This window comes from Microcaecilia unicolor, chromosome 3 (assembly GCF_901765095.1).
Source record: "Microcaecilia unicolor chromosome 3, aMicUni1.1, whole genome shotgun sequence".
NCBI lineage: Eukaryota > Metazoa > Chordata > Amphibia > Gymnophiona > Siphonopidae > Microcaecilia > Microcaecilia unicolor.
The window spans coordinates 443,985,589-444,000,101 of NC_044033.1; the positions used below are offsets into that span (position 1 = coordinate 443,985,589).

At 45.9% G+C, this 14,513-nt stretch overlaps 1 protein-coding gene across 1 annotated transcript in view; it reads left to right on the forward strand.

The window, feature by feature from the left end:
• EIPR1 (EARP complex and GARP complex interacting protein 1) overlaps nucleotides 1–14,513 on the forward strand; it is a 329,744-nt gene that overhangs the window by 109,361 nt on the left and 205,870 nt on the right. The window lies entirely within an intron of this gene.

Consider the following 14,513-nt stretch of genomic DNA (forward strand, 5'->3'; position numbering starts at 1 on the left):
TCACCTAATGTTGTATATGACCCTTTTCTTGGGTTTCTAGGCATTTGGAAGTAGAAGAACTACTAGTGACTAATGGAATGGAGAGCACCACTAGTAGTACTGTAATAGCTGAGATTAATTGGCAAACCAACAACTAGATCAAATTACATCAAATATTTACATGTGTTTAAATCTGGAAGGATAAAAGGTCCAGTATCAAGAGTATATTGTCAACATTTATATCAAATAAAATGTATTTTAATTATAGTAAATAAACTTTTTGAAAACCAGTCATATATGTCATTTTTGATTTTCACTTTTCAAAGATGAGCTGAAAAGATTCCCATCATCCAAGAAAGATTCCAAGGTGATGGGTTGTCAAATGTCTGACTGGTTCCTCAGAGAGAAATGATGTGTGCTTAGTGAAGCACAGACGGGTAAGGAAGATGTTCCTCAGCTCAGTGTATACTGATGGGAATAGAAGAGACATGGAGCAAAAGTTTTTTTTGCAGATTTGAAGGTTCAGTGGAAGTCCATTCTTTTATTCCTTTCCGCAAACTCATAAAATATTGTCTAATGGTCCTGAGTTTAAGTAAAGGAATACTAGTTGAATGTTGTGAAAGGTGTTCCTAATGTATGTAAAAGAAATACAGCAAAAATGTATTTTTCCTAATAACTTCTTGTTCATTTTAGGTGCATTTTGTATTAGGCAGTTCCACGTCTTATTGCCCATACTTAAAATTATTATACAAATGAAAATAGCGCTATGAGGTATATGCAGCACTTTACAGACATACTGTAGATGATCCCTGCTTCTTGGAGCTTAAAATTAATAAAACGGAGAAGCAACACCGACAAACATATATGGAGTTGAAGGTAGAGTTAGAACACTGGGCCTTGCTGCAAAGAGGGAGGTCTTCTGAGATTTGATTATTTGGTAGGAACCAAATACTCTGTGAAGTTAACTGAAGGGAACAACTACCCTACCCAGTTAGCTGAATCAACAGGCAAGTCTTTAAAAAAAAAAAAATCTAACTATGCATATATGCCCACTGTTAAAGCTATAAACACTTAAATAAGTCTATAAGCCTAGATCTTTTATATAATTCTAGATATAAACATCCCTAAAGACCTGTCATACAGAAAAAAGAGAGGAAAGGCTGTAGCAGAATAACGTAAAATTATGCCCTATTCTTTGTTGTAACTCCAATTTGAGTTTCAAAGAATGTAGTAACAAATTGCTGACGATAAAAATAAAGAGGCCTGATTTTCAGCTAGTATGGCCACATATTCAGTAGCACTTACCATTTAAGGAGCCACATTGAATATACATATCGGCGGTGACTGCACATGTGACCATCCATTTAATTTAGGCCTGTTGTTTGGCAGTTGAAAATGAAATGCATAACGTATCTGTTTAGTGGCTGAATATCCTCAGTAATTGGATGTTTTCTTGCTCTGACCCCTCCTCTCCCCAAATCGGCCTCTTATTATCCATATAAACATCCCTCTTTTATCTGGAGAAGGGCTGAAAGCACCTGAATAAACAAGTTAAGCATTTATTGCTTGCTAATAAATGTATAACTCACTTGGAATACTGGGCACTAAATAGCCTGGGGTATGACAACTTTTCTCTCATTTTGGTTTGGTTGGTCTCTTAGATCAAATAGTTTTTGCTGCTATGTTGCTTCTTATTTTGTTTTCCTTGTCTAAATATGGTTTGGTGTTTGTTGCATGCCTCACTGAAGGTTTTCCTTTCAGCTCCTGGCAACACAATTGAAGTGTTCCTGTGAGGGTTGATTTGATTTGCTCTGGTTGATGGAAGGAGTAGCATTGTTAGTAGTTTTCTGCTCTCCCAGTTTTGTGACAGAGCACTGAATTTACACTTGTGAGTTGCAGTGGGCTGAGGAAGAATATGCCTTTCTTATTTTAATGTATACTACTAACAATTAAAGTCAAGACAAGGTAGATTTAAAAAAACTGCAACACAGATATGCAAAAAAAGACTTAGACCATAGTCAGGTTTCTTTTAGCCCCAAACAATAGTCAGTATCTGAGTTAATTTTTCCTAAGGTGTCATACCACCTCTTGATGTACTATCCAGATCCTGTAGTTCAGGGATGATAAAGAGTTAGACCTTGAGCTGGAGTAGAGAAAAGAGTGAGAAATCAAAACTGAGTAAAAAGGGTAATAAACAAACATAGACAGATCGTAGGTATATAGAATGCAACCAGACAAGCAGTCAGTGGCCTGCTGAAGGACAAAGGATGTTTGTGACAGACAAGGTCAATATTGCCAGGGGCCCAAATGAATCTTTGCTGCAATATTCATAAGAGGAGCTGAATGTCATATCCCGCAGACTGGGATAAATTATTTAGCTGGGATAGTGGAAATGCCAAAAGGACTGTAGATCATGCCAGAGCAGGTTAGTTTAGGAATTATTACATTGTAAAGCAGACCAAGCTCCAAATCCGCATGAAATATAACCTAGAATACCTATTGATATAGTAGGGGGCATAGAAAATCATAGAAAATGACTAGGAGATTTTTGTTTATTTATCTTTACCTTAACAAAGTTCTCTCTCCCCCCTCCCACCCCCCACCCCTTATCAACTTGAACCAAGAAGCCAATATGTACAACCTTCAGGCTTTTTACAGATTTTTTTTTTCAGAACACACAGTATTGCTGAGGCAAAGTACTGCTTTTTGCCTTTTTGGCTGTGACTAGAACATAGCTTACTTCATGATCCCTTCTCTTGACTGATCAGTTCATAGGCAGCTATGCTTTTTGTTACTTCTAATAGAAAGGATGTAGGTGAAGCTTAAGCAGCCGTCAGAGTCCATAATACCCATCAGACAACAGCAGATGTTTTGTACTAGGGTGCAGATAGGGAAATGAAAGCAAACTAAAGACATGTTAATGTAGTTTTTGATATTTATGGATCTGAGGGACTCCAGTAAATATATTGTAACATAGGAACAGTGACGGCAGATAAAGACCTGAACAGTCCATCCAGTCTACCTGTCATGCTCATTATTAATTCGTGATTAAATCAACAATGAATGTAATGCAAAATACTTGTTCATGGTCTTTTCTTGGCATCTCTGGGACATAGACCATAGACGTTCGCCCGTCCCTGTCCTTACGTTCCAACTACTGCAGTTGCTGTTGAAGTGCTCCAGCCTATCCGTCTTGTCATTTGTGGGACACAGACCGTAAAGGTCTGCCCGGCACTGTCATCAGGTTCCATCCACTGAAGTTGCTGTCAATACTCTTTCCAGCCCATCCGAAACCGGATTGCCATATACTTTTTTATTTTACTTTATTTCTTATTAGTCCCAAGCATTCCCATTCTGAGTTTGTGTGACTTACATCAAGAAATCAAGTATATTGTTACGTTTTAGGCTCGAGACATTTTAAGAGAAAAAGGCATTTTAAGCTGGAAGTATTTCAAGAAAAAAATGACATTGGGTGCTGTACTCATTGTTCCTCGTTCCCTAACACGTGCTTTTTGAATAGATAAGTCTTCAACTGTTTACGGAAGATTCCGTACTCTGATATTGATCTTATGGTCGCTGGTATGTAGTTCCAGCATTTTGCCGATAGGTAGGATAAATTTGTGTTCTGTCTTAAATCTGACACCTTTTATTGATGGAAATTCCAGGTCCTGAAGATTTCCTTTCAGTCTTCTTCTCTTTTCAGGTAGTATTATCTAATGGTTTAAGCATTCTGGTATTTTGCCATGTAAAAATGAGTGTATCATGGTGCAGAGTTTAAAAATCCCTCTTTCTTCAAATGGTAGCTGGTGTAGTGTGATGTACAAAGGAGTTACTCTCTTGTATTTTGATTTAGAGAATATTAGTCTAGCTGCAACATTATGTACTATCTGCATCTTTTTTCAAATTGATGTTGCACAGTCTACATATAATACATTGCAATAATCGAGCTGTGCAAGAATGAGATTGCACTGTCTAAAATTGTCGCAGTTGAAACAATGACGTATTCTCCTAAGTTTTTTTGAGTACGCTTAAGGCTTTTTTTAACCACTTTGCTGACATTGTCAAAGGTTAGGTATCTGTCGATCATTATCCCTAGTATTTTCAGTTGTTTTTCTGTTTTCAGTGTAGTTGTACGTTTGACACATCCTGTGATTACTACAATCTTTGTTTTGTCGCAATTCAGATTCAGACATGAACAAACATGTGGGTAAAGGTGAGCCGGTCGATATTGTGTATCTGGATTTTCAAAAGGCGTTTGACAAAGTACCTCATGAAAGGCTCCAGAGGAAATTGGAGAGTCATGGGATAGAAGGTAGTGTCCTATTATGGATTAAAAACTGGTTGAAAGAAAACAGAGTAGGGTTAGATGTTCAGTATTCTCAATGGAGAAGGGTAGATAGTGGGTAGTCATCGTAATTTCACAGAATTCTCCTTTTGCTTCTTTCCATTTCCCTGGAGGACAGTAGCATACAGTACATTGTAAGTTACCTAGTAATGAAGCATCTCTGATCTTGCATGATAATAATTCTAAGTAGGGTGACTGATAACTCTCCTCTATCAGAATGTTAAAAATAACCTTTTATACGTGCCAAACAGGACACAGACCGCAGAAGTCTGTCCTTGTTCATCACAGCCAGAGTCGCCATCAAAGCATCACTTGACACATCAACACACTTGCAGCCATTTATGTTTAGGGTTTTTTTTTGTACCATTCATTTTCTAATTGGAGATCCTCTGTGTTTATCCCATGCCATTTTGAATTCCATCACCATTTTTGTCTCTATTACCTCCCTCAGGAGGGCATTCCAGGTTTCGACCACCCTCTCTGTGAAAAAGAATTTCCTGACATTACGCCTAAGTCTACCACCCTGCAACCTCAATTCATATCCTTTAGTTTTACTGTTTCCCCTTCTCTGGAAAAGATTTGTTTCTATATTAATACCTTTCAAGTATTTAAACGTCTGTATCATATCTCCCTGTCCCTTCTTTCCTCTAGGGTTTACATATTCAGGTCTTCCCGTCTCTTCTTATACATCTTTTTGTGCAAATCCCATACCATTTTTGTCACCTTCCTCTGGACTGTTTCTAGTTTTTTTACATCCTCAGCAAGGTACTGCCTCCAAAACTGAACACAATATTCCAGATGGGGCCTCACCATCAACTTATACAGGGGCGTCAACACGTCCTTTCTTTTTCTTGTTACGACTCTCTTGATGCAACCTACCATCCTTCTGACAACAGCTAAAGAATGATAAACTGTAGTAATGGGAGCACTGTGGCTCTTCACTGCTCCCTTCCAAAACATGGAACTCCCTCTCCCTTAAACCCTCCCACCCCCTGCCTCAGTGATGGTATCCACATGAATCCATTCCTCCTTTGGTCAGATCATACTGATCATGCGATCGGTCTGTAAAGCGCTCCAGTTCTTTCAAAGCAGCAAGGCAAAAAATCCAGTTATTCAAAGTTGGCCCACATACTTGTTTTCACTTAATCACAATCTCACATTTAGCTACAGCCAGACATAAATGTTTAAGATGCACTTTCTATCAGAGGCCCCTCTTATTACTGAGTTCCAAAAGACAAGCCTTGAGTTCATAGGCAACGTGATAAGCCATACAGACTACTACAATGGAATCTATGCGGGATGTAAAGAACAATTCGCAAAGAAACTTCAGATAGCCCAGAACACAGCAGCCAGGCTGATATTCGGTAAAACACGATTCGAAAGTGCCAAATCCCTCTGAGAAAAACTGCACTGGCTCCCAATCAAAGAAGGTATCACCTTCGAAATCTGCACCCTAGTTCACAAGATTATCTACGGTGTAGTCCCAGGATACATGACGGACCTCATAGACCTACCAACCAGGAACAAAACTGGATCATCATGAACATATTTAAACCTTCATTACCCAAACTGCAAAGAACTCAAGTACAAAGCTACCTATGCATCCAACTTCTCCTATATTAGCACACAACTATGGAACGCACTGTCAAAAGATGTGAAAACAATCTAAACTTCAGGAAATCACTAAAAACCTACCTGTTCAATAAGGCGTACCATACCAACCCAACATAAATGCCTCAATTCTGCAACACAGCAAAACCATAGATTGTATTGGACACTATGAGGCATATTTTCAAAGCACTTTGGGAGGCTAAGTTCCATAGGTTTCTATGGAACTTTGGGAGGCTCAGTGCTTTGAAAATGAGCCCGTATATAACCTCCCCTATCTTTGATCCCTAATGTGCCTGTATCATACCTACCCTATCTGACCTTAACATCACATTGTATTTGTTCCCCTACCGGACTTGGCGATCGCCTTTACGGTACTATGTAAGCCACATTGAGCCTGCAAATAGGTGGGGAAATGTGGGGTACAAATGTAATAAATAAAAATACCTATCCCTTTTTTAATACAACAAACCACCAAAGACCAATACTGCTGTATTTTCCCACACAAACTGGGCAGGCGGCACCTTGGCACTCTTTTCACCCCATACATCACGTTCCACAATATCAACACATGACAAATCACCCAAAAAGAGGAGTGGATTTATTATGGCCGCAGCATTGTACTACTTACAAATGTTAAACGCATTTTACAGTATTGTGCTGAAAAATGATAAAAGGATTTCTCCGAGAACAAGCAGGCTGCTTGTTCTCCCTGATGGGTGACGTCCACAGCAGCCCCAGGATCGGAAGATCTTCCTAGCAACAGAAGTTTGCTAGCTCTCGCGAGATCCGCATGCATTCCGCATGCGTGACCGTCTTCCCGCCCGCTACAGCGTGCTCCTCAGTCTCTCTTTTTCTGCGGTCAGAACGGACGTGTATCGCTCGTTCGCGGCCCCAGAGAGGCCCCCGTCACATTCTTCGCTGCAGTTTAGCGCCTTTTCGGCTTGTTCTTCGTTACTCCTCTCGTGTGTTTAAAAAAAAAAAAAAAAGAGCTTGTTGTGTTCCGGTACTTCTCGAAGTGTTTTCCAGGTAAGTTTCCTTTCTTTTCTGTGTGCGGCCTGTTCCGCCGCCCGTCTGGGTCTTTTTCCCTCTTTTTTTGGTGCCTTTTTTCGGCATCATCGCGTTTGACCTCGCCGTCACGATTTTTCCGCCCATGTCCTCGAAGCCTGCCAGCGGCTTCAAGAAGTGCACACGGTGCCACCAGACAATCTCGCTAACTGATAGACATGTATCGTGTCTTCAGTGTCTCGGGGCTGGTCATCGCCCGGACGCCTGTACGTTGTGCCTCCAGCTTAAAAAGAGGACCCAGGCGGCAAGATTGGCTCAGTGGAACGTTCTGTTCGGAGCCTCGTCCGGTCTTTCGATGACATCGGAGCCAGCGGTACCGAGGTCATCGCCGGCCCCGAGGAGACGTCTGGATTCGACGTCGTCCTCTTCGGTACTGATGCTGTGCTTCGCGCGAAGGTGAAGAAGCACCGTCATCGGTCACCTTCCCACCACGGTACCGATAGCTCCGGGACACCGAGGGATTCAGTACCCGTGAAGCGTCGACGCCGGGAGGACCGCTCACCCTCCGTACAAGAGGTGTCGATGCGCTCTGCTCCGGACAGCCCGGTACTGCCTCCATGCCCCAGACAGGTCCTCAGCTTGTCGCCTGTACCGGCCCCACTGTCTTCCTCGACAGCCACTCTGGACGAGCGCCTCGAGGCCATCCTTCCAGGTATTCTGGAAATGCTGCTGCGTTCTTCTGCTCCGTTACCACCGGTGCCTGCGCTGGTGGTACCGTCGAGTCATGCAGCAGTTAGCTCTCTACCCATGGTGCGGACTGCGACACCGGTACCGCTTGTGGTATCGGCGCCTGCTGTCACCCAAGAGGACTCCCCGCCGACGTCGCTGGAGGAAGCTTCGTCGCCGCCGGCGCAGGAGTCTTCTTCTCGACACCGTCGTAGGGGACTGGGTTCCTCGGCATCGAGATGGGCTTGGCTTCGGACTAAAGTTCATGAACTTGTGTCCGATACCGATGGTGAGGGCTCATGGGAGGCGGAGGAGGACACCAGGTATTTCTCTGACGAGGAGTCCTGTGGTCTCCCTTCCGATCCCACCCCTTTGCCAGAGAGAAAGCTTTCTCCCCTTGAGAGTCTGTCTATCTCTTCCTTTGTCTGGGAAATGTCTACGGCCATTCCCTTTCCAGTGGTTACTGAGGATGAGCCCAGGGCTGAGATGTTCGAGGTCCTGGACTATCCTTCACCACCTAAGGAGTCGTCCACCGTTCCCATTCATAATGTCCTGAAGCAGACATTGATGGCAAACTGGGCGAAACCGATGAGTAACCCCCACATTCTCAAAAAGATTGAGTCCCAGTATCGAGTCCATGGGGACCTGGAGTTGATGAGGATCCAGTTGCCTCATGACTCTGGAGTTGTGGACTCGGCTCTCAAGAAAGCCAAGAGTAGTAGAGATTACGTCTCGGCGCCCCTGGGTTGTGAATCTAAGACTCTTGACTCTTTTGGGAGGAAGGCCTACCATTCTGCTATGCTCGTGACCAAGATTCAATCCTACCAGCTCTACACGAGCATACACATGCGGAACAATGTGCGGCAACTGGCGGACTTGGTCGATAAACTCCCATCAGAACAGGCCAAGCCTTTTCAGGGGGTGATCAGGCAGCTGAAGGCGTGTAGGAAATTCCTGTCCAGGGGTGCCTACGACACTTTTGATGTAGCGTCCAGGGCCGATGCGTAGACTCTCATGGCTGCATGCCTCTGACCTGGAGCATAGAGTCCAGCAGCGGATTGAGGATTCTCCTTGCCGGGGGGATAACATTTTTGGCAAGCGCATCAAACAGGTGCTAGGACAGCTCCACCAGCGGGACACCGCATTCGACAAGCTCTCCCACCGGACGCCTTCAGCATCTACCTCTTCAGGTAGACGTTTTTATGGGGGGAGGAGGAATGTTCCCTATGCTTCTAATAGGCATAGGTACAATCCACCTTCCCGCCGGCCTGCTCAGGCTAAGCCCCAGCACGCTCATTCACGTCAACAGCGTGCGCCGCAACAGGCCCCTGCAGCTCCCCAGCAAAAGCAAGGGACGGGCTTTTGACTGGCTCCAGGCGAGCATAGCCAAGATAAAAGTGTCTGAGCCAGACGACTTGCCAATCGGAGGGAGGTTAAAGTTTTTTCACCAAAGGTGGCCTCTCATAACCTCCGACCTGTGGGTTCTCCAAATAGTCCGGCTAGGATACGCCCTCAATTTGATATCAAAACCTCCAAATTGTCCTCCGGGAGCTCAGCTTCCAGCACAAGCAGGTACTTGCAGAGGAACTCTCCACCCTTCTCAGCGCCAGTGCGGTCAAGCCCGTGCCACCGGGGCAAGAAGGGCTGGGATTCTATTCCAGGTACTTCCTTGTGGAAAAGAAAACAGGGGGGATGTGTCCCATCCTAGATCTAATGGCCCTGAACAAATATCTGGTTCGAGAAAAGTTCAGGATGCTTTCCCTGGGCACCCTTCTTCCCATGATTCAGAAAAACGATTGGCTATGCTCTCTGGACTTAAAGGATGCTTATACTCACATCCTGATACTGCCAGCTTACAGACAGTATCTTCGATTCTGTCTGAGAACACAGCATTTTCAGTACTGTGTGCTACCCTTTGGTCTCGCCTCTGCACCCAGGGTGTTCACGAAATGCCTGGCTGTAGTGGCAGCGTCTCTACGCAGACTGGGAGTACATGTGTTCCCTTATCTCTACGATTGGCTGGTAAAGAACACCTCGGAGTCAGGAGCTCTACAGTCCATGCAGGTGACTATTCAACTCCTGGAGCTACTGGGGTTTGTGATAAATTATCCAAAGTCCCAACTTCTTCCAGTTCAAAGACTAGAATTCATAGGAGCTCTGCTGGACTCCCAGACGGCTCATGCCTACCTCTCCGAGGCCAGGATGGATAATCTTTTGTCCCTGGTCTCCTGGGTACGAGCGTCTCAGCGGATCACAGCTCAGCAGATGTTGAGATTGCTCAGCCACATGGCCTCCACAGTCCACGTGACTCCCATGGCCCATCTTCACATGAGATCTGCTCAATGGACTCTAGCTTCCCAGTGGTATCAAGCTGCAGGGGAACTAGAAGACGTGATCCAGCTGTCCACAGTTTTTCTCAGATCCCTACATTGGTGGACGATTCGCTCCAATTTGGCCTTGGGACGTCCCTTTCAAATTCCTCAGCCGCAAAAAGTGCTGACTACGGATGCGTCTCTCCTGGGGTGGGGAGCTCATGTCAATGGGCTTCACACCCAAGGGAGTTGGTCCCTCCAGGAGACAGGTTTTCAGATCAATCTCCTGCAGTTACGAGCGATCTGGAACACACTAAAGGCTTTCAGAGATCGGCTATCCAACCAAATTATCCAAATTCAGACAGACAATCAGGTTGCCATGTATTACATCAACAAGCAGGGGGGCACCGGTTCTCGCCCCCTGTGTCAGGAAGCCATCGGGATGTGGCTTTGGGCTCACCGTCATGGCATGTTTCTCCAAGCCACGTACCTGGCAGGCGTAAACAACAGTCTGGCCGACAGGTTGAGCAGGATAATGCAACCTCACGAGTTGTCTCTCAATTCGAGAGTAGTTCGCAAGATCTTTCAAGCGTGGGGCACCCCCTTGGTAGATCTTTTTGCCACTCAGACCAATCACAAGGTCCCTCAGTTCTGTTCCAGACTTCAGGCCCATGGCAGACTAGCGTTGGATGCTTTTCTCCTGCATTGGAGGAAGGGCCTCCTGTACGTGTATCCTCCCATACCCTTGGTAGGGAAGACTTTGCTGAAACTGAAGCAGGACCGTGGAGCCATGATTCTGATTGCTGCATTCTGGCCGCGACAGATCTGGTTCCCTAATCTTCTGGAGTTGTCCTTCGAAGAACCGTGGAGATTGGAGTGTTTTCCAACCCTCATAACTCAGAACGAGGGGGCACTTCTGCATCCCAACCTCCAGTCCCTGGCTCTCACGGCCTGGATGTTTAGAGCATAGACTTTGCCTCCTTGGGTCTTTCTGAGGGTGTCTCCAGAGTCTTGCTTGCTTCCAGGAAAGATTCCACGAAGAGGCGTTATGCTTCCAAGTGGAAGAGGTTTGCCGTGTGACAGCCAGGCCCTAGATCCTCGTTCTTGTCTTGTACAGACCCTGCTTGAATACTTTCTGCACTTGTCTGAGGCTGGTCTTAAGACCAACTCTGTAAGAGTTCATCTTAGAGCAATTAGTGCTTTTCATTACCGTGTAGAGGGTAAGCCTATCTCGGGACAGCCTTTAGTTGTTCTATTCATGAGAGTTTTGCTTTTGTCAAAGCCTCCTGTCAAACCTCCCACTGTGTCATGGGATCTCAATGTCGTTCTCACCCAGCTGATGAAACCTCCTTTTGAGCTGCTGAATTCTTGCCATCTGAAGTACTTGACCTGGAAGGTCATTTTCTTGGTGGCAGTCACTTCAGCTCGTAGAGTCAGTGAGCTTCAAGCCTTAGTAGCTCATGCTCCTTAAACCAAATTTCATCATAACAGAGTAATCCTCCGCATTCACCCAAAGTTCTTGCCAAAGGTGGTGTCGGAGTTCCATCTTAACCAGTCAGTTGTCTTGCCAACATTCTTTCCCAGGCCTCATACCCGCCCTGCTGAACGTCAGTTGCACACATTGGACTGCAAGCGAGCATTGACCTTCTATCTGGAGCGGACACAGCCCCACAGACAGTCCGCCCAGTTGGTTGTTTCTTTCGACCCTAATAGAAGGGGAGTGGCTGTCGGGAAACGCACCATCTCAAATTGGCTAGCAGATTGCATCTCCTTCACTTACGCCCAAGCTGGGCTGACTCTTGAGGGCCATGTCACGGCTCATAGTGTTCGAGCCATGGCAGCGTCAGTGACCCACTTGAAGTCAGCCACTATTGAAGAGATTTGTAAGGCTGCGACGTGGTCATCTGTCCACACATTCACATCTCATTACTGCCTACAGCAGAATACCCGACGCGACAGTCGGTTCGGGCAGTCGGTGCTGCAGAATCTGTTCAGGGTTTAGAATCCAACTCCACCCCTCTAGGCCCATTTTTATTCTGTTCCAGGCTGCACTCTCAGTTGGTTCTGGTTATAGGTCAATCTCAGTTATGTCCTGGCCGTTGCGAGGCCCAATTGACCATGTTTGTTGTTTTGAGTGAGCCTGGGGGCTAGGGATACCCCATCAGTGAGAACAAGCAGCCTGCTTGTCCTCGGAGAAAGTGAGGTTACTAACGTGTAGCAGGTATTCTCCGAGGACAGCAGGCTGATTGTTCTCACAATCCTGCCCTCCTCCCCTTTGGAGTTGTGTCTTCCCTTGTCTTTGTTTTGTACTGGACTGAAGAGCACGCTGTAGCGGGCGGGAAGACGGTCACGCATGCGTGATGCATGCGGATCTCGCGAGAGCTAGCAAACTTCTGTTGCTAGGAAGATCTTCCGATCCTGGGGCTGCCATGGACGTCACCCATCAGTGAGAATAATCAGCCTGCTGTCCTCGGAGAATACCTGCTACAGGTTAGTAACCTCGCTTTATTTCTGTTTGTGGAAATTACATTAACCTGTACAATATAATATTTAAAGACGTGCTCAGAACATAAGGACTACAAAGAAAGTTTATTTGAAATACAGGTAATGCAATGATTTATAAGGCAGGTTTTAGGGATTTTACACAAGGAAAATGTGCCACAAAATAAATATTGTTGGAAAGTCTGAATTATTAATTAGGCTGGATTAATAGTAACTCACTTTGATTGAGGCTCAGATGAATCTTTCTGCTGCTGGCTGGAGTGGTGAAGGAGCTCTTTTCTCTGTAGTTGGATGGTCTTTGATTGAGGTTCAGGTGAATTCTTTCTGTTGCTGGTTGGAGTGGTGAAGGAGGCCCTTGCTGGAAAAGAAGTCCTTTTTGGCAGATTTGTTGAGAATGGAACCTGGCTTGTCCCAGAGAGATTCAGTGAAGGTCTAGAGAGATGTAGATCATCCAGCAGGCAGGGTCCAGGGAATATAGATGAGAGGGGGGCAGACTGAGTTCCTGGTTTTATAATTTCTTGTTGGACCAATAGGCTGAAGTCAGGTGGGGTGTATTGATCTGATGAAAACTCAGGGATAGCTGAAACTAGTTCTTTCTGGTTTTGCAGATGGAGCAGGGTAGCTGGTCACATGTTTAAACTATACACACCCAGTGATACTTGACAAGATTAGGTGGGTCATTTTCTGGGAGTTTCAGGTAGACGGGCTGTCTTTGTTAACTCCAGCCTCTGTGATGCTGTCAATATACAGATCTGTTCTTTGGAGAATGGTGGTGATTACTTTCATTATCTTCCTAGTTGTCTGAATAGTCCTTTTGTTTCAGGCTATATTGGTTTTCAGGGGGAGGGTAGAGCCTGGTTTGTCTTCTGAGCAAGTAACATTCAAACATCTCTGCCAAACATTTTTATATATATACTAGTAAAAGAAGCCCATTTCAGAGCAAATGAAACGGGCCCTAGCAAGGTTTTCGTCGCCAACACCCTCCTCCTCCCTCACTGGCCAACCCCTTGGTGGTTCTGCCATAGCTCCGCCCCCAACGTCATGACATTCGACGCGAGGGCGGGGCCCAGAGCGATTTGTCACCCCCCCCTGCCTCCATCCCTGCCAACCCCTTCGTTGTTCTGCCATTGCTCCGCCCTTGAGGGCGGGGCCTGGAGCGATTTCCCCCCCCCCGCCTCCCTGCCTGCCAACCCCTTCGTTGTTCTGCCATTGCTCCGCCCTCGAGGGCGGGGCCCAGAGCGATTTCCCACCCACCCCGCCTCCCTGCCTGCCAACCCCTTTGTTATTCTGCCATTGCTCCGCCCTCAAGGGCGGGGCCTGGAGCGATTTTGGTGGCTTCACCACCACGAACCTTCGAACCTTTTTGAAGGAAGTCAGGGCTTGGCTTCACTGACGTCAGTGTCCTCAGAACGTTGAGGGTGAGTTTTATTATAGTAGATGATTTCAGCAAAATCAATATAACTCTGAAATTCATCTTATCATGCTACAGTACAATTATATACATGAATTTGCAGTTTGCATATGAGGACATAAGGGTTGAAAGTATGACAGCATTGTTGAAAGTACGAATACAGCTGGTACATGTAACAAATGCAGGTTCTACCCTGTGAAGATGACTTTGCAGTTGAAGCTGTGGAGACCAGATGCTTTGATTACTTGATGAAGAACAATGAAGTTTGTCAAACTGTTTATCATCAAACTCTGTAGAATACAGTGACGATCCTAGGTCAGCTGCCACCCGGGGCGAATCGCCGCTGCGTCCCCCCCCCCCCACTGGGTGCATTCTTAGCTGCTGGGAGCAGCCGCATGGCTGTCGGCTCCGCTGGCTCCCTGCTCCCTCTGCCCCAGAACAGGAAGTAACCTGTTCCAGGGCAGAGGGAGCAGCGAACCAGCGGAGCCGCACGGCTGCTCTTTGTACTCCTCCAGCAGCGTGCACCCGAGGCGGACCCCCCACCGGGTGCATTCTTAGCTGCTGGGAGCAGCCACACGGCTGTCGGCTCCGTTGGCTCCCTGCTCCTTCTGCCCCAGAACAG